Source organism: Bos indicus x Bos taurus, chromosome 18 (genome assembly GCF_003369695.1).
Source record: "Bos indicus x Bos taurus breed Angus x Brahman F1 hybrid chromosome 18, Bos_hybrid_MaternalHap_v2.0, whole genome shotgun sequence".
Classification (NCBI taxonomy): Eukaryota; Metazoa; Chordata; class Mammalia; order Artiodactyla; family Bovidae; genus Bos; species Bos indicus x Bos taurus.
Window position 1 is genome coordinate 14180888 of NC_040093.1, and position 22507 is coordinate 14203394.

The 22507-nt window shown below is 42.7% G+C and overlaps 1 non-coding gene across 1 annotated transcript; it reads left to right on the forward strand.

The window, feature by feature from the left end:
* Positions 1 to 6458: 6458 nt before the first annotated feature.
* TRNAA-AGC lies at positions 6459 to 6531 on the forward strand. Its single transcript has one exon. It is a non-coding gene; the product is annotated as a tRNA-Ala (tRNA).
* The last annotated feature ends 15976 nt before the right edge of the window (positions 6532 to 22507 follow it).

A 22507-nucleotide genomic window follows, 5' to 3' on the forward strand; every position in this document is an offset into this window, starting at 1 on the left:
CTGACTCAATGGACATGAGTTTGAGCAAACTTCGGGAGTTGGTGATGGACGGTGAAGCCTGGTGTGCTGCAGTCCATGGGGTCACAAAGAGTCAGATTCGACTGCGCAACTGAACTGAACTGAACTGATGCTGTATGCTAGATTCCCAGAAATTAATCATCTTATAAAAACAAGTTCTTTCCCTTTGACTAATATATATCCATTTTACCTGATGGCTATTTTTTATTGTTTTTTGTTGGTTGGTTGGTTTTTTCATCTTTTAAACATTTATTGAAAGTGAGCTGGGAAACAAGCAGATACCGATCTCAGCACTCAGGAGCTTTGTGGGTTTTTTTTTTTTTGTATTATTATTTATTTATTTCTGGCTATGCTGGGTCTTCCTTGTTGCTCGGGCTTTTCTCTAGTTGCAGAGGACAGGGGCTACTCTCTCGTTTTGCTGGGCAGGCTTCTCATTGTGTGGCTTCTTTTGTCATGGAGCACAGGTTTTAGGGCACCCAGGCTTCAGTCGTCGTGGCTCAGGGGCTTAGTTGCTGTGTGGCGTGTGGGATCTTCCCTGATCAGGGATGGAACCTGTGTCCCTTGCATGGGCATGCAAATTCTTTACCACTGAGGTACCAGGGAAGCCTGGTTGGTTAGTTTTTAGATTATGAAATTAGGACAGATGACCAGCATTTACAGAATTCTGTGTGATTCTTGAATATCTCTCAAATCTATTCATTTCTTCCCTTTCTACTTCTTGAGTCCGGGCTACCTCTTCTCTTGCCCGCTCCCACCGTTCTCCAAGATTCTGTGCTCAGGTCCGCTTGCGGTCACCAATCCTGGTCCCAATAGTTAGTCCTTCCTTACTTCTGGGCATCTGGGAGGATCACCCTTTCCGGCCTTAAAGAAACACGTGGCCACGTGACTTGTGGCCAATGAAATAAGAGCGGAAGTGATGCGGGATGCTTCAGCGTGGAAGCATTTAAACTTACATGCGTCTGCATTTTCTGTATCCTTGTTGCTATGACCACCAACCTTCCAAATGGAAGATCTTTTGTCAGCCAGGGTCATAGTGTGAGGACGACGTGGAACAGAATGAGGAATGATGCTCACAAGGAGTAAACCATCTTTGAGCCACTGAATTCTGGAGCCGTCCCCGCAGCATAACCTAGCCTATCCTGACAGATGTGTTCTTCACCCCCTTCACTTGCCCTGCAATTGGAATCTTTTGCAAAGCAAGCCGAGTTCACTGTCTATCACCCTTTCATGACTCCCAGCACTGTCAGGAGACAGTCCAAGTGCTTTTTGTGGCCCTACCTACCCTTCTACGTGATGCAGACTCCTTCCTGCCTCTTATGCCTCTCCCCCACCCTTATTTACATTTGTATTCTGAATGTAAATAAGTTGTCCTGAACTTCTGTTTACCGGAAGCATTGTAGTCTTATGCTCACTTCCTGGTTTTTCTGTGTGCTGTTCCTTCTACCCAGAATGCTTTTCCCGGGTCCTGCCCTCTCTCTCTCTACCTGGCTGACACCTACTCCTCTTTTAAGACTCACCTCAGATATCCTCTCCAACAGGAAGCCCTCTCTGACCTCCAGTCTCGCTCAGAGGCTTCCTTTGGAACTCCCACAGTCCCTGGGCTTCCTCCATAGCTGTTCTGATCACTCTAGATCATCTCAATCTGAGGAATAAGTATATCTCCACCACTGGAGTCCCTTGAGGGCAGGGCTGGGCGAAGAGGAGGGTTTCAAGAAAAGTTTGTTCAATGAATAATAAATAAATTCAGATGTTAAACAGAGCTCTCTGTCACAGGGTTTCTGAGAAGTGGGGCGATATCTCTTCTGCTATTTTCCCTTCATTTCTCTGTGGGAGCCTTTCTTCTGATCCAGCATTTAACAGCTGGCATAATTCATTCCTGAATACTGCAGGGAAGTGGCTGTGGTTTCTGTGGAAAGTCCCAGACAAATTCTTGTTTTCTTGGATCCTCTAACCAATTCTATCGAAATTTCTTTGCTGAAGCCACCCTCATCAGCTTTTATTTTTACATTTTCCGCAACCTTTTTAATGAAAATTTTCGAACATAGAGAAAATCTGAAATAACTTCATAGTGAACACTCATCACCTAGATTCAAAGATTACTACTTAAAGCTACTTGCTTTATCACATATCCACTCACCTTCCCATCTGTCTACCCGTTACTCCCTCTGATTTTTATTTTGCCTTTCAAAGTACACTTCTCTCTCAATGCTATCCCATGTGTAAAAATAATGAGTGTTCAATATTTATTTTCTGTTTTATTTTACTTATTTAGATTTTACTTTTCATATAGAGTTTAAATACACCAAAATACACAATCTTAAGCACTCTTAGACTTATGGCAAGCATGTAGATCCGTGCTAACCAGATTCCTATCATGAATCAGAACCTTACCATCTTTCAGAGGGTTCCCGTGCACATTTTCTGGGTCAATTTCTGGGTTTCAGAGAGGAGTAGGGGGGGTGGGGGTAATGTGGTGGAAAGTGGGAGGCCAAACTTTGAAGACCATCTTAGACCATGATGAGTATGTTGACTAAAAAAAGATGTACATCTTGAGAGTTGTGAGTTAAGTTTTATTTGGGGCAAAATGAGGACTGCAGCCTGGGAGGCAGCATCTCAGAGAGCTCCGAGAGACTGCTCCAAAGCGGCAGTGGGAGAAAGTCAACATGTAAGGTTTTGGTGAAGGGGGAGTTCAATGCCATGAAGCACTCATTTTACAAAAGTTTTCTGTTAGTCACGAGGATCTGATGTCACCATGAAGGGCTTCTCTAGATATGAGGACATGCAAGGATTGAGATTATAAAATCTGTTCCTAAAAACATTCAACTATCTAAAGACCTGTCCCAGCAGATTCCCTGGAGCACAGAGTGCCTCACTCCACCCTGAACTCCCTCAGGGGTTGCTGAAGGTCAACAGCTAGAGGCAGATGACAAATGCCTTTGTGGTTCATTTGTTGGGAGTGCTCTTGGTAAGTGCCAATTTATAGTTGACAAGTAGTTTAATAATAAGATGAATACTATTGATGATGATGATGATATACTGGATACTTTTTGTTTGCTCTCTTCAGATCCACTATGATAAATGTTGGGAGGTTAGTCACTATGGACTACCCTGGGCTTTCTTTCTTTCTTTTTTTTTTTTAATATTATTTATTTGGCTGTATAGGTCTTAGTTGTGGCACGTGAGATGTTCAGTCTTCGTTGTGGCATGTGGAATCTTGAGTTTCAGCAACTCTTAGTTGCGGCATGTGAGATCTAGTTCCCCGACCAGGGACTGAACCTGGGCCCCCTGCGTTGGGAGCCTGGAGTCTTAGCCACTGGACCACCAAGGAAGTCCCACCAAGGGCTTTCTTGACCTCTAGCTTCCTGTTTCGGTTGGCCAATGGGGACACTGACAAGAGATTGAAAGGAGGGGTGTTTATGTGTCCAACACCCTGCTTGATGTGGGAGTTGCCTCCAGTTGGTTGTATCTTTCCGCCTAAGGCCACAGCTCCTGTCTGAGGGTCCATTTCACACACGTCTGTGTTCTTCGAGGCCTGGGGTAATCAAAACTCCCCTCTTTCTTGCCCTTAACTCCTGCACCATCTTTGCAGTCTCCCTGCTCACTGCTCCACCTTTGTAAATAGTCTTTTTTGTTTTTTTTAATTGGAGTGTAGTTGCTTTAAAGTATTATGGGGCTTTCCTGGTGGCTCAGACGGTAAAGCGTCTGCCTACAATACCTATCATGTGGGAGACCTGGGTTCAATCCCTGGGTCAGGAAGATCTCCTGGAGAAGGAAATGGCAACCCACTCCAGTATTCTTGCCTGGAAAATTCCATGGATGGTGGAACCTGGTAGGCTACAGTCCATGGGGTCACAAAGAGTCGGACATGACTGAGCGACTTCACTTCACTTCATAGTTGCTTTAAAGTATTGTTAGTAGTCATGTCTGACTCTTTGCATCCCCATGGACTGTAGCCCGCCAGGCTCCTCTGTTCATGAGATTCTCCAGGCAAGAATACTGGTGTGGGTTGCCATTTCCTTCTTTAGGAGATCTTCCCGACCCAGGAATTGAACCCATGTCGCCTGCTGGGCAGACAGATTCTTTACCACTGAGCCACCTGGGAAGTTCAAAAATTCCCTGTGCTATAGGTAGATCCCTATTGCTTATCTGCTTTACACATAGTAGTTTGTATCTGTTAATTCTTCTGATTTATCCCTCTTCCCCCTCCCTTTCCCCTTTGGTAACCATAAGGTTGTTTTGTATGTCTGTGACTCTGTTTCGTATATAGATTCATTTGTATTGTTTATTAGATCCCACAGATAAATGATATCATACATGTCTTTCTCTGTCTTAGTTCACTTAGTATGATCATCCCTTGGCTCTTTATTTTGCTGCAAATGGCAATATTCCATTCTTTTTTTGTGGCTGACTAATGGTAAGTAGTCTTTTTATTAAACTTGCGCCAGTCACTCACTTTGGATTTGATGTCTTTTTTCTGCCCAGACTGAAGGATGCAGTAGTTAGCCATACTGAGAACATCCTAAGAGACACTGTCCCAACTTTACAGCAAACACTATTTAATTCACCCAGTGACCCCGCTGGGGTCGTTGAAGAGGTGGCAAGAGTACACAGAAGAACTGTACAAAAAAGATCTTCATGACCAAGATAATCATGATGGTGTGATCACTTACCTAGAGCCAGACATCCTGGAATGTGAAGCCAAGTGGGCCTTAGGAAGCATCACTATGAACAAAGCTAGTGGAGGTGATGGAATCCCAGTTGAGCTATTTCAAATCCTAAAAGATGATGCTGTGAAAGTGTTGCACTCAATATGTCAGCAAATTTGGAAAACTCAGTAGTGGCCACAGGACTGGAAAAGGTCACTTTTCATTCCAATTCCAAAGAAAGGCAATGCCAAAGAATGCTCAAACTACCACACAATTGCACTCATCTCACACACTAGTAAAGTAATAATCAAAATTCTCCAAGCCAGGCTTCAGTAATAGTTGAACCATGAACTCCCAGATATTCAAGCTGGTTTTAGAAAAGGCAGAGGAACCAGAGATCAAATTGCCAACATCCAGTGGATCATTGAAAAAGCAAGAGAGTTCCAGAAAAACATCGATTTCTGCTTTATTGACTATGCCAAAGTCTTTGACTATGTGGATCACAAAAAACTGTGGAAAATTCTGAAAGAGTTGGGAATACCAGACCACCTGACCTGCCTCTTGAGAAACCTATATGCAGGTCAGTAAGCAACAGTTAGAACTGGACATGGAACAACAGACTGGTTCCAAATAGGAAAAGAAGTACGTCAAGGCTGTATATTGTCACCCTGCTTATTTAACTTATATACAGAGTACATCATGAGAAATGCTGGGCTGGAAGAAGCATAAGCTGGAATCAAGATTGCTGGGAGAAATATCAATAACCTCAGATATGCAGATGACACCACCCTTATGGCAGAAGGTAAAAAAGAACCAAAGAGCCTCTTGATGAAAGTGAAAGAGGAGAGTGAAAAAGTTGGCTTAAAGCTCAACATTCAGAAAACTAAGATCATGGCATCCAGTCCCATCACTTCATGGCAAACAGATGGGGAAACAGTAGCTGAGTTGTTTTTTTTTTTTTTTTTGTCAGGGGGCGGGGGTGGGCTCCAAAATCACAGCAGATGGTAATTGCAGCCATGATTTAAAAGACCCTTACTCCTTGGAAGGAAAGTTATGACCAACCTAGATAGCATATTAAAAAGCAGAGACATTACTTTGTCAACAAAGGTCCTTCTAGTCAAGGCTATGGTTTTTCCAGTAGTCATGTATGGATGTGAGAGTCGGACCATAAAGAAGGCTGAGTGCCGAAGAATTGATGCTTTTGAACTGTAGTGTTGGAGAAGACTCTTGAGAGTCCCTTGGCCTGCAAGAAGATCTAACCAGTCCATCCTAAAGAAAATCAGTCCTGGGTGGTCATTGGAAGGACTGATGTTGAAGCTGAAACTCCAATACTTTGGCCACCTCATGCAAAGAGCTGACTCATTTGAAAAGACCCTGATGCTGGGAAAGATTGAAGGCAGGAGGAGAAGGGGATGACAGAGGATGAGATGTTTGGATAGCATCACGCACTTAATGGACTTGAGTTTGGGTAAAGTCCGGAGTCAGTGATGGATGGGGAGGCCTGGCGTGCTGCGGTTCATGGGGTCGCAAAGAGTCGGACACGACTGAGCGACTGAACTGAACTGAACGACCCCATGGAGAAATAGAGATCTGAAGAGGTGGTCTCTAGTCCAGAGTTTCAAAATGAATTAAGTGGTGGGCCCAGGATTTGAACCGACAGCAATCAAGAATAACTCGGAGCCATTGTGGGAATTTTAAGCCAAGAAGTCAGGTTGGTGTTTTGAGAACGCCCTCTGGTGGCTGGGTGGAGCACGGTCAACTGAGTTAGTAGCTACACTGGCCCTGATCTGAGGTGGGGGTGTAGCTCAGTGGTTAGAGTGTATGCTTAGCATGCACGAGGTGCCAGGTTCAAATCCTGGCACTTCCATTTAGGAGTTCCTGCTTACTAGGAGCCTTTGGAGAAAGGCAGAAGAACCCACCTTGGTACTCTTTCCTGAGAAATCCCCCGAACGTTAGTTCCCTGGCTCTGCAGAGTACTCCTGTTTTAATATTTGGCTAATGCAACAAAAACATTCAAGTAAATTCTGCTGTATAACATTCAACTAAATTCAGCTGTGGACACTGCTTGGGTTCCAAGATGTCTTCTTGAAGGAGGTGACATTAGAGCAGAGCTTTAAAGGACAAGTAGCCAAGGCCTGAGGGAATCCCCCTTGTTCTGGGAAAAGGGTGCATCTTTGTGTGGGAGGGAGCCTGGCCAAGCAGGCTGGGGAAATAGGTCAGGACCCATTTGGGAAAGTACTCTGGCTCTGGGACTTTGTCTTGAAACTTAGTTTGGACCTGCAGATTTCCTATACCATTTAGCTTCTGCTGTAACAATGCGTGTGACAAACCAGCCCTGACCCTCAGTAACATTCATTTAGCTCACAAGTCTGTGGTACCAAAGCAATTTAGGCTGAGCTTGGCTGAACCGTTTTCCTGGGCTCAGCTGTGCTTACCCACAAGTCTGTCTGGGGCAGGGTTGGGGGTGGGGGTGGGGTGTCAGCTGTTGGCTGATCTAGCCTGGTCTCATGGCAACGTAAGTACAGGTTCAAATGGGTGGGGGCCCCTCAGTTAAGACATAGGCTGGAGATTGGCGCTCTGTCACTTCCAACTCATCCTGCTGGTGAAAGCAGGTCACACAGCCAACTCAGAGTCATGTAACTACAAAGTTACATGGTAAAGAGCGTGAATACAGGGAGGGGTGAGTTATCGGGGGCCAACAGTTATCATCAGCTCAAAGATCTTGGGCTCTGCTCCCCAGGAGGAGACATCAGAGCTTGTCTGTGAGAGGACCCCAGAGGGCTCCCGTGTCATGGCTCTTTGCAGAAAACTCTCAGGCTCAGGGTGGACAGGGTTTATGTGGCGAAGGGAACAAAATAGAGAGAATGGCAGGGGGAAGAAGCTGTTGTGTCTGCATTTCTCATTTGGGTGCGGCTGTCTAGAGGGAGCTGGCGGGAAGCTTGGAAGCCATCCACATTTGCTGGCTGTTGATGCCTTATTTTATCATATCATTGCATTATCTGTTTTCTAAAAATATTTATTTATTTGCTTATTTTTATTTGGCTGCCCTGGGTCTTAGTTGCAGCCTGAGCAATCTTTTACTTGTGGCATTTGAACTCTTGGTTACAGCATGTGGGATCTAGTTCCCTGACCAGGGATGGAACCTGAGTCTTAGCCACTGGGCCACCAGGGAGGTCCCTGAATTATCTGATTTGAGGTTTTAAATCTAAATGTATTAATTTAGATCTATTTATCAATCAATTATACATGGGCTATGTTTTTCTGAATTTTTGTCTTCAGCTATGAAGGCTTGCTTTGTAAATAAAGGTACAGATGAGGGATTCATGCATCCTAAGATCTTTGGAGTCATTTCGAAATCTTTCCTCCTAGTTCTTGTGTAAGCTTTGAGCTCTGCAAACCCGCATTCCTTCCTGTGTGCCCTGTGGAAGCCACTGAATCATCCCAGCAGTTCCCTATAGCCAGATATGATTACCTCCGTTTGACGAGTGAAGAAAATTGCGTGGTTTCCACAAGTAAGTTTCCCAGAACTTTTGCTGCTTATAAAAATGATTGGACCCAGATGATTCTAGAACATCAATTTTTTTTTTTTTTTTAAAGCGAGGCTCACTGGGCTGTCACCCGCAGAATGGAGACAGCTGTCTGGGCACAGAGGCCTGACCAGGATGCAGGCACACTCCCATCTCTCTGGCAACAGTTTGTAGAACGGAGGGGCTGGTCTTCTCTGCAGCTCTCATTCTTACAGGAATTGCGGGTGTGGGTTTTTCCTGACTCTTGATCTGGAGTAGCCTCCCTATTCTCAGGGCTCATAGGCTTTGAGAAAGTCAAGTCTGGAATAACAGCAATCCTTTTACAGCTAATCTGGCAAGCCCAAGCCCAGTCTTTCACAGTTGGAAGCTGTATCATGCATTTGGCCTTTCCAAGTGGCCCTAGTGGTAAAGAACCCAGCTGCCAATGCAGGAGACGTGAGACTTGGGTTTGATCTCTGGGTCAGGAAGATCCCCTGAAGGAGGGCATGGCAACCCACACCAGTATTCTTGCCTAGAGAATCCCATGGACAGAGGAGCCTGGTGGGCTGCAGTTCATAGGGTCTCAAAGAGTCGGACAGGACTGAAGCAACTTAGCACACAGCACACATCATGCATTTGGAGTATTAATTATTTTCCCTATGTTTTACCATCTAGATGTTTTAACATCTATTTCTGCTTTATTGACTATGCCAAAGCCTTTGACTGTGTGGATCCCAATAAACTGTGGAAAATTCTGAAAGAGATGGGAATACCAGACCACCTGATCTGCCTCTTGAGAAATCTGTATGCAGGTCAGGAAGCAACAGTTAGAACTGGACATGGAACAACAGACTGGGTCCAAATAGGAAAAGGAGTACGTTAAGGCTGTATATTGTCACCCTGCTTATTTAACTTATATGCAGAATACATCATGAGAAACGTTGGGCTGGAAGAAGCACAAGCTGGAATCAAGATTGCCAGGAGAAATATCAATAACCTCAGATATGCAGATGACACCACCCTTATGGCAGAAAGTGAAGAGAAACTAAAAAGCCTCTTGATGAAGGTGAAAGTGGAGAGTCACTTCGTGGGAAATAGATGGGGAAACAGTGGAAACAGTGTCAGACTTTATTTTTCTGGGCTCCAAAATCACTGCAGATGGTGACTGCAGCCATGAAATTAAAAGACGCTTGCTCCTTGGAAGGAAAGTTATGACCAACCTAGATAGCATATTCAAAAGCAGAGACATTACTTTGCCAACAAAGGTTTGTCTAGTCAGGGCTATGGTTTTTCCTGTGGTCATGTATGGATGTGAGAGTTGGACTGTGAAGAAGGCTGAGCACCGAAGAATTGATGCTTTTGAACTGTGGTGTTGGAGAAGACTCTTGAGAGTCCCTTGGACTGCAAGGAGATCCAACCAGTCCATCCTAAAGGAGATCAGCCCTGGGATTTCTTTGGAAGGAATGATGCTAAAGCTGAAACTCCAGTACTTTGGCCACCTCATGCGAAGAGTTGACTCATTGGAAAAGACTCTGATGCTGGGAGGGATTGGGGGCAAGAGGAGAAGGGGACGACAGAGGATGAGATGGCTGGATGGCATCACTGACTCGATGGACGTGAGTCTGAGTGAACTCCGGGAGTTGGTGATGGACAGGGAGGCCTGGCGTGCTGCGATTCATGGGGTCACAAAGAGCCCGACACGACTGAGCGACTGATCTGATGTTTTACCAATCAGAACTCAAGTTTCTTGATCCTTATCTCAAAGCAGTGGGAGGTACAGGGGAGGTCCCAGCCACACAGAGATATTATTCTGGCCCAGGGCCAAGGACCTGGGTTCGGTGTTGGGCTTTTGTAACACTGATGATGTTCCAGGCTCTTCCCACTCCTATCACTGCACCCAGCTTGGAGCTGGAAGGACATTATCAGCCCACACCCTGGCACCCTCAGCCTGTGCCCAGCAACCTCCTGGGAAGGCTGCCCATGTGCAAGGACAGCCCAACGATGAGAAAGTACTTCCAGACAGAGACTTGAGCCAGGGTGAGTTCTGAGAGTCCCATATGTCCACTTTTTGGCAACTGCAAATATTGCTGCCAGGAACATTCTTGTCAGAGTCCTTTGGTGGACATACTATGCACTCCTATTCAGTATGTAGGCAGGGCTGCAAGTGCCAGGTTAAAGGATATGTATATATAGCGGAATACTGAGAAACAGTTTTCTCAAGTGGTTGTATACACTTACTGAATTTTGAACCAGGGGATTGTATTTCCTGTTTAAATAAGAAAAATTGAGATGTACAGCTACAAACACCACCAAATTGCCCAGACATTGCTTACATTGAGTGTATTAGTTTCCAATCGCTGCTATAACAGATGACCACAATCTTAATGGCTTAGAATAACACAAGTTTATTATCTTACAGTTCTGGAGGTCAGAAATCTTAAATAGGTTTTCTTGGGCTAAAATCAAAAGCCATTTTCTTTCAAAAGGCTTGAGACTTCCCTCGTGGTCCAGTGGCTAAGACTTCATGCTCCCGTTGCAGGGGGCCCATGTTCAGTCTCAGTCAGGGAACTAGATCCCACATGATTCAACTAAGAGTTTGTGTGCTGGAACATGTCGCAACTAAGACCCGGTGCAGCCAAACACATAAGTATTTTAAAAATGAAAAGAAAAAAAAGGAGGTTCTAGGAAAGAATCTACTCCTTGCCTTTTCCAGTTTACAGAAGCTGCCTGCGTTCCTTGGCTCCCAGCCACATAACTCTGATTTCTGCTTCTGTCAACACATCTCCTCTGACTCTGACCCTCTTGCTTCCCTTGTATAAAGACCCAAGCAGTTACCCTGGACCTTTCCTGACAACTGTCAGGATAATCTTCCCATCTCAAGATACTTGAGTTAATCATACCTGCAAACCTCCTTTTGCCACACTGGATCACATAGTCACAGGTCCTAGGGATCAGGACGTGGAAATTTTAGGGGGCATATTCTATCTCCTGGGCTTCCCAGGTGGCACTAGTGGTAAAGAATCCACCTGCTTAATGCAGGAGACAAAAGAGACATGGGTTCAATCTCTGGGTCTGGAAGAGCCCATGGAGTAGGAAATGGCAACCCATTCCAGTATTCTTGCCTGGAGAACCCCATGGACAGAGGAGCCTGATGGGCTACAGTCCATGGGGTCACAAAGAGTCGGACATGAGTGAAGCAGTTGAGCCCGTGCATATGCATTCTATCTCCTACACTGAGCCACAGAGTTTTGATACCAACAGAAAGACTCGTGTAGCCCTCTGGGTCACAGATCTGAATCAGCACTGGCTGTGTTGGCTGTGAGTGGGCCATCAGGCTCTGGCAAAAGAACACAGAACCCAAAATGGCATCTCCTGCTTGGCAAGGCTCTCCGTACCCAATTGGTCCCTACAGAAGTGGGTTGCCAGGTCTTCCCCTATTCATTACTGAGATTTCATCTCAATATTACTCCGATAATGACTTTGAGCTCTTCTTTTTTTGGGGGGGGCCACACTGCCCAGCTTATAGGAATCTTAGCTCTTCGACCAGGGGTCAAACCTGTGCCCCTGCAGTGGAAGGGCAGAGTCCTAACCACTGGACCACCAGGGAAGTCCCTGAGCTCTTCTTCTGTACAAGGTGATGTTCTAAGAGCTTCATGGAGACTAAGGCATTTCACATGAACGAACAACAACAACCACACTACAGGTTATGATTATTCTACTGTACAAATGAGGATACTGCGGCACAGAGAAGTTAATGAATATTTCCAAGGTCACACAGCTAGGAAATGACAAAGCTGGGATTCAGTCCCTTGTTTTGAAAGGGCTACAGTCCTCTGTAATGAGGCCAGCATCGATGCACAGCATTTCTACCCTAGGCCTATGCTCTCCTTTCTGGGGCACACAGCCCTCCACCTCCAGGAATATTTCTAAGTGAGCAATGTCATCTTCAGTTGCTTTTCCCTTCCAGAGACTTGATCAGAGTCTTGAGGGAGGAGAGAGCCACCTTGTGGTGAGACAGGACATCTGAGAACCTGGGCCCCAATTCTCCATGCGTGCTATCCACTGGACCAGTCCTGCATTCTGCTGTTTCATGTCTTGAATGTACCAACGTATTAGTTTATTCTATTCATTAAAATTTGTTTTAAATTTACATTTTTAATTATTGTATAACTTAGAGCACAAAACTGACGTGTACAGCTCAATATATACATATACTTATAAATACAAAATAGACTGTAGCCTGCCAGGCTCCTCTGTCCATGGAATTATCCAGGCAGGAATATTGGTAGCCATTCCCTTCTCCATGGGATCGTCCCGACCTTAGGATTGAACCTGGGTCTCCTGCCTTGAAGGCAGATTCTTTACTGTCTGAGCCACCAGGGAAGCCTGGTTATATATTACATTACATAAACATATTATATACTAAATATGTATATTACATATTATATACTATATAATTATATATCATATTTTTATAGTTATCTCTATATAATTATAATTATATAATATATTATACTATATCATATAATTATAAATATATAATATATAATAACATACTTAATATACAATATTTAATATATATTATATAATATATTACATGTAATAATAAATGTAGATGTATAATAAATAATATATTATATATTATAAATATATAATATAATATAATACATATAATTATATATATTATATATAAATGTATAATTTATATATAAATAAATATGAATATATAATAAAATATATAATACCTAGATATATAATAAACAATATATATAATATGCTGCTCCTGCTGTTAAGTCACTTCAGTCGTGTCCGACTCTGTGTGACCCCGTAGATGGCAGCCCACCAGGCTCCTCTGTCCATGGGATTCTCCAGGCAAGAACACTGGAGTGGGTTGCCATTTCCTCCTCCAATGCATGAAAGTGAAAAGTGAAAGTGAAGTCGCTCAGTCGTGTCCGACTCTTAGCGACCCCATGGACTGCAGCCTACCAGGCTCCTCCATCTGTGGGATTTTCCAGGCAAGAGTACTGGAGTGGGGTGCCATTGCCTTCTCCGATATATTATTTTATTGTATTATTTTATATAATTAATTATAATATGTTATTATATATTATAATATATAATATTAATGCATTGTATATTGTATATTATATAATTATATTATTTTATTTTATTATGTATTATATTATATAATATATATTATAATATAAAGAATATATTTATAACATATTATATAATATGTGATATTAGTGCGGTAGCAGATTGGAAAAAAATGTTCATTTTCCTTCCCTAGGAACCCAGGAAATGCAAACTAAGAATAATATATTACCTTGGCAACTTTTCAAACAAGGGAGGAAACTAGTCAGAAATGAGCAAACTTCATTCAAGACAAAATTTTATAATATGTTATAAATATATTCTTTATATTATAATATAATATATATTATATAATATATACATAATAAAATAAAATAATATAATTATAATATACAATACATTAATATATTAATATTATATATTATAATGTATAATATAATAACATATATAATTAATTATATAAATAATACAATAAATAATATATAAATATATCAAAATATATCATATATAAAGTATAATAAAATAAAATAACATATAAAATAATATAATTATATATATTAATATAATATTAATATATTATATATAATGTATAAATATATACATGTATATTATATAAGTATATAATATTGTATAATTATATAAATATATAATCATATACTTATATAATTATATATTTATAATTATAATTCATATTTATTATATATATAATATATAAATATATTTTTATATAATATAATTGATATATTAATATATAATATACTCTAATATATTGTACATTATATAATATATATTATATTACATATATTATATAATATAATACAACATATAATATATTATATTATATATAGTATTATATATAAAATAATACATATAGTATTATATTATATAGTATTATATATATATATATACTATATACTTATGTTCATTCATGTCACCACCGCCGAGGTCCAGATGTAGAACATTCTAATCATTCCAGAAGGTTTCCTTGTGCCTTCTTCCAGTCAGTAACACCCAGGGGTGACTTTCTGAGTTCTATCACCATGAATTGGTACTTATATAAAAGGAATCATTCAGTTATGTAGTCTTCTGTCTCTGACTTCTTTCACTCAACATTATGTTGTAAGATTCAACCATGTTATTGCATGTAGCTGTACTGTTATTTTTTAAGTTGCTGTGAAGGGAATTCCCTGGTGGTCCAGTGGTTAGGACTCGTTGCTTTCACTGACAGGGACCCAGGTTCAATCCCTGGTCGGGGGAATAAGATCCCCAAGCTGTGAGGTGAAGCCAAAAATATACATATTTCGGTGAAGCATTTCATCTTATGAATGTAACCACATTTATCTACCCAAGTCTATTGTTGATGGACGGCTTCCAAAGTAGCACTAGTGATAAAGAACTTGCCTGCCAATGCAGGAGATATTAAGAGAAGTGGGTTCGATCCCTGGGTTAGGAAGATAACCTGGAGGAGAGCACGGCAACCCACTCCAGTATTCTTGCCCAGAGAATCCCATGGACAGAGGAGCCTGGAGGGCTGTCCATAGGTTCCATAGGGTCACAGAGTCGGGTGCAACTGAAGCGACTTAGCACACATGTACACACTGTTGATGGATATTTGGGTGGTTTCCAGTCTTTAGTTATTATGAATAAAGCTGCCATGAACATGCCTTGTCCATGGATATAAGCATTCATATTTCTTGGATGTATACCCAGATGTGGAATTACAAAGTCACAGGGCAAACACACGTTAGTCTCAGTAGATCCTGCCAAACTTTTTTTCCAAGTGCTTACTAGTATTTTTCAACTCCACAATGTAATTTTTTTTTTTCTGTGACATGCGGCATGTGGGGTCTTAGTTCCCTGACCAGGGATTGAACCTAGGCCCCCTGCGGTGGAAGCTCGGAGTCTTAACCATTGGACCACCAGGGAGGTCACCTATTATTTCTGTCTTTTAAAATGAGCCAGAAACTTGAGCCATGTGTCTTGAGACATGCTGAAGAAATCAAAACACTGCTTTAAAATTTTGTCTTGAACTAAGTTTGCTCATTTCTGAGTAGTTTCCTCCCTTGTTTGAAAAGTTGCCAAGGTAATATATTATTCTTAGTTTGCATTTCCTGGGTTCCTAGGGAAGGAGAATGAACATTTTTTTCCAATCTGGTACCGCACTAGATCATTTATTTGTTGTTGTTCAGTTGCTAAGTTATGTCCAACTCTTTGCGATCCCACGGACGGCAGCACTCCAGACTTCCCTGTTCTTCACTGTCTCCCAGAGTTTGCTCAAATTCATGTCGGTTGAGTCAGTGATGCTATCTAACCATCTCATCCTCTGCTGCCCTCTTCTCCTGCCTTCAATCTTCCCCAGAATCTGTTTTTTTTTTTTTTTTTTCCATTGAGTCGGCTCTTCCCATCAGGTGGCCAAAGTATTGAAGCTTCAGCATCAGTCCTTCCAGTGACTATTCAGGACTGATTTTCTTTAGGATTGACTGTTTTGATCTCCTTGCCATCCAAGGGACCCTCAAGAGTCTTCTTTAACACCACAGTTCAAAAGCATCTCAGCGCTCAGCCCTCTTTATAGTCCAACTCTCACATCCATACATGACTACTAGAAAAACCATAGCTTTGACTATATGGACCTTTGTTGGCAAAGTGATGTCTTGTGCTTTCTAAAGTGCTGTCTAGGTTGGTCATAGCTTTCCTTCCAAGGAACAAGCGTCTTTTAATTTCATGGCTGCAATCACCATCTGCAGTGATTTTAGAGCCCAAGAAAATAAAATCTGTTACTGTTTCCACTTTTCCCTCTTCTATTTGCCATAAAGTTATGGGGCCACATGCCATGATCTTAATTTTTTGAATGTTGAGTTTTAAGCCAACTTTTTTACTCTCTTCTTTCCTTTTTATCAAACAGCTCTTTACTTTCTCTTCACTTTCTACCATTAGAGTGGTATCATTTGCATATGTGAGGTTGGTGATATCTCTCTGGGTAATCTTGATTCCAGACTGTAATTCATTCAGCCCGGCATTTCACCCCGATGTACTCTGTATATAAGTTAAATAATCGGATTAACAGTATATAGCTTTGTCTTACTTGTTTCCCAATTTTGAATAGGTCTGTTGTTCCATGTCTGGTTCTAACTGTTGCTTTTTGACCTGCATACAGGTTTCTCAGGAGACAGGTAAGGTGGTCTGGTATTCCCACCTATTTAAGAATTTTCCACAGTTTGTTGTGATCCATGCAATCAAAAGCTTTAGCATAGTCAATGAAACAGAAGTAAATGTTCTTCTGGAATTTGTCTCTATCATCCAAGGAATGTTGGCAATTTGATCTCTGGTTCCTCTGCCTTTTCTAAACCCAGCTGGTACATCTCAAAGTTCTTGGGCATACTGCTGAACCGTATCTTGAAGGATTTTGAACATAACCTTCAGTTCAGTTCAGTTCAGTTCAGTCGCTCAGTCGTGTCCGACTCTTTGCGACCCCATGAATCGCAGCACGCCAGGCCTCCCTGTCCATCACCAACCCCCGGAGTTCACTCAGACTCACGTCCATCGAGTCAGTGATGCCATCCAGCCATCTCATACTGGCATGCAAAATGAGCATGATTGTTCAGTAGTTTGAACATTCTTTGCTAGTTTGAACCTTTATGGGTAACGCCATTGTTCAAAGACCTGGGTCCACCGCTAGGGGGCACCACCTGACCAGGTGAATTCACAGAGTTCTGCTCCAGGGCTTACCATTTAGGTGCAAACCTGTAGACTGTAGTGTTAAGACTCTGCCTCTCTTCCCTTAGGATAATTTTTTTTTTTTAATCAAGACTTTCTTTCCTAAGTGTCTCATCTGGATTTAGCACATAAATTTGAACCCTGGAGGAATCATGAAGTGGCCGAGGACACGTTATGGAAGGTGACCTTATGATGGTGACCAAAGTTATTGAATAAATATTTCCTGAGCACCTACTCTGTTCCAGGCACTCTTCCAGTCACTGGGGCTACAGCAGGGATGGAATAGACAGACATCCCTGCTCATGTGGGGGTTGTTTTCCCAGGAGGGAGATGCTAAATACTGTGAGCAAGTATAAACAGATGGGGAAGCAGGAGTGCCTGGGTTGGGGAAGATGGTTGCAGCTTTATTTTATTTTTTAAAATAATTTACTTTATTTTTTATATTTATTTGACTGAGTCAGGTCTCAGTTGCTTTTGTTGCTCCATAATAATTGTAGCGCTCAGGCTTATTTGGTCCGCGGCATGTGGGATCTTAGTTCCTTGACCAGGGGTCAAACCTGTGTGCCCTGCATGGAAAGGCAGATTCTTTTTATTTATTTCTTTATTTGGCTGCACTTAGTCTTAGTGGAGAAGGCAATGGCACCCCACTCTAGTACTCTTGCCTGGAAAATCCCATGGGCGGAGAAGCCTGGTAGGCTGCAGTCCATGGGGTCGCTAAGAGTCGGACATGACTGAGCGACTTCACTTTCACTTTTCACTTTCATGCATTGGAGGAGGAAATGGCAACCGACTCCTGTGTTCTTGCCTGGAGAATCCCAGGGACGGGGGAGCCTGGTGGGCTGCCGTCTATGGGGTCGCACAGAGTCAGATACGACTGAAGCGACTTAGCAGCAGCAGCAGCAGTCTTAGCTGTGGCATGTGGGATCTAGTTCCCCAAACAGGGATCAAACTCGGGCCTCTTGCAGTGGGAGTGTGCAGAGTCTGAGCCACTGGACCACCAGGGAAGTCCCTGCAGTTCTAACTAGGGTGGTCAGAGAAGGTCTGCTTGAGAAGGGCACATTTGTGTGAAGATGTCAAGGAGGTGGAGGCGTGGACCAGAAGGAACACCGAGTGCAAAGGTCGCGAGGTGGGAGTGTGCCTGGTGCCTTAGAATGGGAGGCAGGCTGGTGAGGCTGGAAAAGAGGGACCCAAAGGACGCGACTTAGGAGAGGAGGGCAGAGAGAGAAAAAGTTAGCACAGAGTGTGGGACCTTGCAGGCTGCTGCAAGAACTTTGACCTTGACTCTGTTTAGACTTTTTTTTTTTTTTGGCGGCACTTCTTGTTTTGCAGGATCTTAGTTCCCCAACCCGGACCCAGGCAGTGAAAGCGCTGAGTCCTAACCACTGGACCAGCAGGGAATTCCTTAGACTTTTTGTTTATTTTTGGCTGCACTGGGTCTTCGTTGCTGCGCATATGGACTGTCTCCAGTTGCAGCGAGCAGGGGCTACTCTTTGTCTCGGGGCTTGTGATTCTTACTGCAGTGGCTTCTCTTGTTGGGAAGTACAGGCTCTAGGCACACAAGCTCAGCGAGCTCAGTAATTGTGACTCCCAGGTTCTAAAGCACAGGCTCAGTAGTTGTGGCCCACGAGCTTAGCTGCCCCACAGCATGTGGGATCTTCCCGGACCAGGGATTGAACCCGGGTCCCCTGCTTTGGCAGGTGGATTCTTATTCACTGTGCCACCAGGGAAGCCCCCTAGACTTATTTATTTATTTATTTTCCCGGAGATTGGAGAAAGATTTATTGCAGGGCCAAACAAGGAGATGGGTGGCTTGTGCCCCTCCCCCAAACCCCAAACTCCCTGGAGGCCTTTCAGCAAAGCATTTTTAATGGCCAGGTGAGGGGGTGTCACAGGGTATACAATCAGCTTGAGGACAATTCTCTGATTGATGGTGAGGTAACAGGATCATGTCACAGGGATTAACATTATCAGTCCTCAGACTCCAGTAGACCTGGGGTCAGTGTCATCAAGTGGTCAACATCTTCCACTTGGTGGGGTTTTTATTTCTGTAGCACAACTCAGGAAATGTGCATCAGATACTATTATCTAGGTACTTCAGAGAGGAGCTAAAGCAGAGGACATGGGGAAAGGGCATGCTCCCCCTCAAGGCCCCATAGTGTCCTGCTTGGTTATAGAAGCAAAAGGTGAAGGGTGATTTAACAAATTTTAAACTTGATATGCAAAAGTCTATGGCCAAATATACAATGTATTTTTTTTTATCAGTACCTTTGCTCATGCTGTTTCCCATCTGAAGCATCCTCTCTGGTTATATAATTCCTATACATGTTTGAAGGCTCAGTTCTAGACTTTACTCAAAAGAGCCTTCCATGACCTCTGTAGGACCCCTCCCTCCCTTCTGTTGCATAATCAGATGGGTAATCTATGCTAAAAAAGATTAGACTTAGTTTTTAAAAGGGTCTCTCTCTCTGGCTGCTGTGTTGAAAATAGAATGGGATTGGGGAAGGGGTAAGGTTGCAGCATAGAGATCGCTACAATAATCAAGGATCAAAAGGGTGGTGAATTGGACCAAGGAATTGGCAGTGAAGGTCATGAGAAGTGGTCAGATTCTAGAGGAAACCTGATGGTTAGATATGCTAATCGACTGCGTGTAGGTTAGGAGAGGAAGAGAGGAGGGTCAAGCATATCTCCAGTGATGTGGTCTGAGCACACTTTGAAAAACTTTTATTTTGGATGATTTGAAACATATACATAAGTAGACAAAAATAGTATAGGAAACTCCCAAACCCGGACCCAGGCCATCAAAGCACTGAGGCTTTCACTTCAACAATTGTCACCTTATGATTCCTTTTATTTCTTATATGCCTCCACCCGTCTCTATCCCATATTACACTGACGCAAATGTCAGACTTCGTTTCATGAAATTTGTAAATCCTTTATTCTACTTATTTCTTCAAAAATGTGAGCTCCCTGCCTTTTTTGTTCTTTTTAAATTGAAGTACGGCTCATTTATAACATTGTGTTCATTTCTGCTGTGGAGCAAAATGATTCAGTTACACATATACACGGTTTTTCGTATTCTTTTCTATTATGGTTTATCACAGGATAGTGAATACAGTTCCCCACGCTATACAGTAGGACCTTGTTGGCTATCTATCCATTCTATATATGATCATTCGCAACTTCTAAGCCCAAACCGCTACTCCATCCCACCCTGCCTTTCCCCTGGGCACCCGCAAGTCTGTTCTCTGTGGGTCTGCTTCTGTTTTCCAGCTGTGTTAATTTGTGTCATATTTTGGATTCTGCATGTAAGTGATATCCTGTGATATTTGTCTTCTCTTTCGGACTTTGTTCCCTTAGTATGATAATCTCTAGGTCCATCCATGTTGTTGAAAATGGCATTATATCATTCTTTTTTTATGATTGAATAATATTCCATTGTCCCTGGAGTAGGAAATGGTGACCCACTTCAGTATTCTTGCCTGGGAAATCCCATGGACAGAGGAACCTGATGGGCTACAGGAGACTGATAGGGTCGCAAAGAGTCGGACCCAACCTTTCGACTGAACAACAAAGGGAAAAAGTAGGTGATTAAATCGTGAATCCCACTTGGGGATTGTAAGTAGAAAAAAGATGGGAGACCCCTGTAAGTTAATGATTACTCAAGAAAGCAGGTTTGTCCAGATATGTTAAGCTCCTGTCCCTTTAAAAATAAACATGCCACACAAAATTATTAAATATTTATTATAACATACAATATTATTATATTATCAATATTATTATACATAATGTTGACTATACAATAACAACAGTTGGTTCTCACAAAGACCACCAGAGTCTCAGTAGTGCCACAAAAGAGAAAATTAAGTAAGGCTATTTGCGATGGGTTTTTCTAAGCAAGGAAGTAGCTAAGATTAAGCCAAGATTATGGCACAATAATTTAGGGTTGGTGAACACAAGGAAACGACAATCTTGCAACAAGCCTTGATAAGCAAACTTTTGTGTAATAAGTGAACTCGTTGCCTACATGAGCGATTGTTATCCTGAAAAAGGACCTGTTTGCCCAGGTGAATAAACTGTTTACTTAGATAAAGTGGTTTGCATGAATTTCCTGGGGGTAAATAATGAGTTATGTATTATTTTACAGACATCCTTCTGGGTAAGATTTTCTTGGAACAAACCATTAAGTCACGTTGAAATGCATAGTTCCAAATGCATAGTCTAAGAGAATTTAAAATATTTACAGGTTAAATAGCCAATCAAGGAATGGATTTCCTTACCTGTCTCATAAAAGTATTTTTCCTGGTTTTTCAAGTCAGGAGCCAAGTGAGTTTTACATACTGCACTTGATCTTGTGTGTTTAAGTCTCTTTTGGAGGTATGGCTTCCTTCCTCTCTCTCCTTTAATCCCATTAAAATTGTTTTTTTTATTTATTAATATTTATTGCTGCGGCTGCACTGGGTCTTAGCTGCAACATGCAGGATCGTTAGTTGTGACACGCAAACTCTTAGTTGCAGCATGTGGGTTCTAGTTCCCTGACCAGGGGTTTAACCTGGGTCCCCTGCATTGGGAGCTTGCTGTCTTAACCACTGGACTACCAGGGAAGTCCCAAACTAAAATTAATTTTTGACAAAGCCGGTCACTATCTTTCAGAGTTTCTGCAGTCTGGGTTTTGCCGATCATATCCTGTGCTGTTGTTTAACATGACGCTTTGCCCCGTGAATTCCCTTTTACTTGGCAGTTAGAAATGCTGATCTAAGCCACTTAAATAACTCTGGCAGACAGTGGAAACGTGACAGAGTGAGAAGCACCAGGAATCTGTCTCTCCAACCTGACAACAACTGCACCTGCAGAATCTGCCTGATATAACTATTTTGGAACTCTGGCTTCCCAGGTGGCTCAGTGATAAAGAATCCGCTGGCCAATGCAGGAGACGCGGCTTCAATCCCTGGGTCGAGAAGATCCCCTGGAGGAGGAAATGGCAACCCACTCCAGTATTCTCTCCTGGGGAATCCCACGGACAGAGGAGCCTGGCGGGCTACAGTCCAAGGGGTCGCTAAGAGGTGGACACGACTGCGCATGCTCTCACCACACCAGCGTCTGTCGACAGGCTTAACAGCTTCCACGGGAAGGCTTGATGTAAATTGTGGTTCATTTCAGTCGATTGCACAGTAGCAGCTACTCATCCACCACCCCCACTCACGCGACAGGCTGCTGTTCCTGTGTTCCTGGAGCTATTTGCCTGCTTGCCCTCCAGATAGCGGAGATCTGTGTTCTGATCGCTGAGCGCTGCTTCCCCCGCCACCCCACCCCACCACCTATTTCAAAAGACTCTTTAATATTTTCTTTTACATTTGAGCCTATTTTTTCTAAGTGCAAGTGTGACTGATAAAAACCATTTTAAGACCCACTCGTGGGTTGTGACCCACAGTTTGAAAGCCACTGTTCTTCTAAGCTTTCATGATCACTTGCTTGAAGTACTGCAGTTTCTTCCCAGCTTGCCTCCGTGTCTCCTGTCCAGCTTCCAGGCAG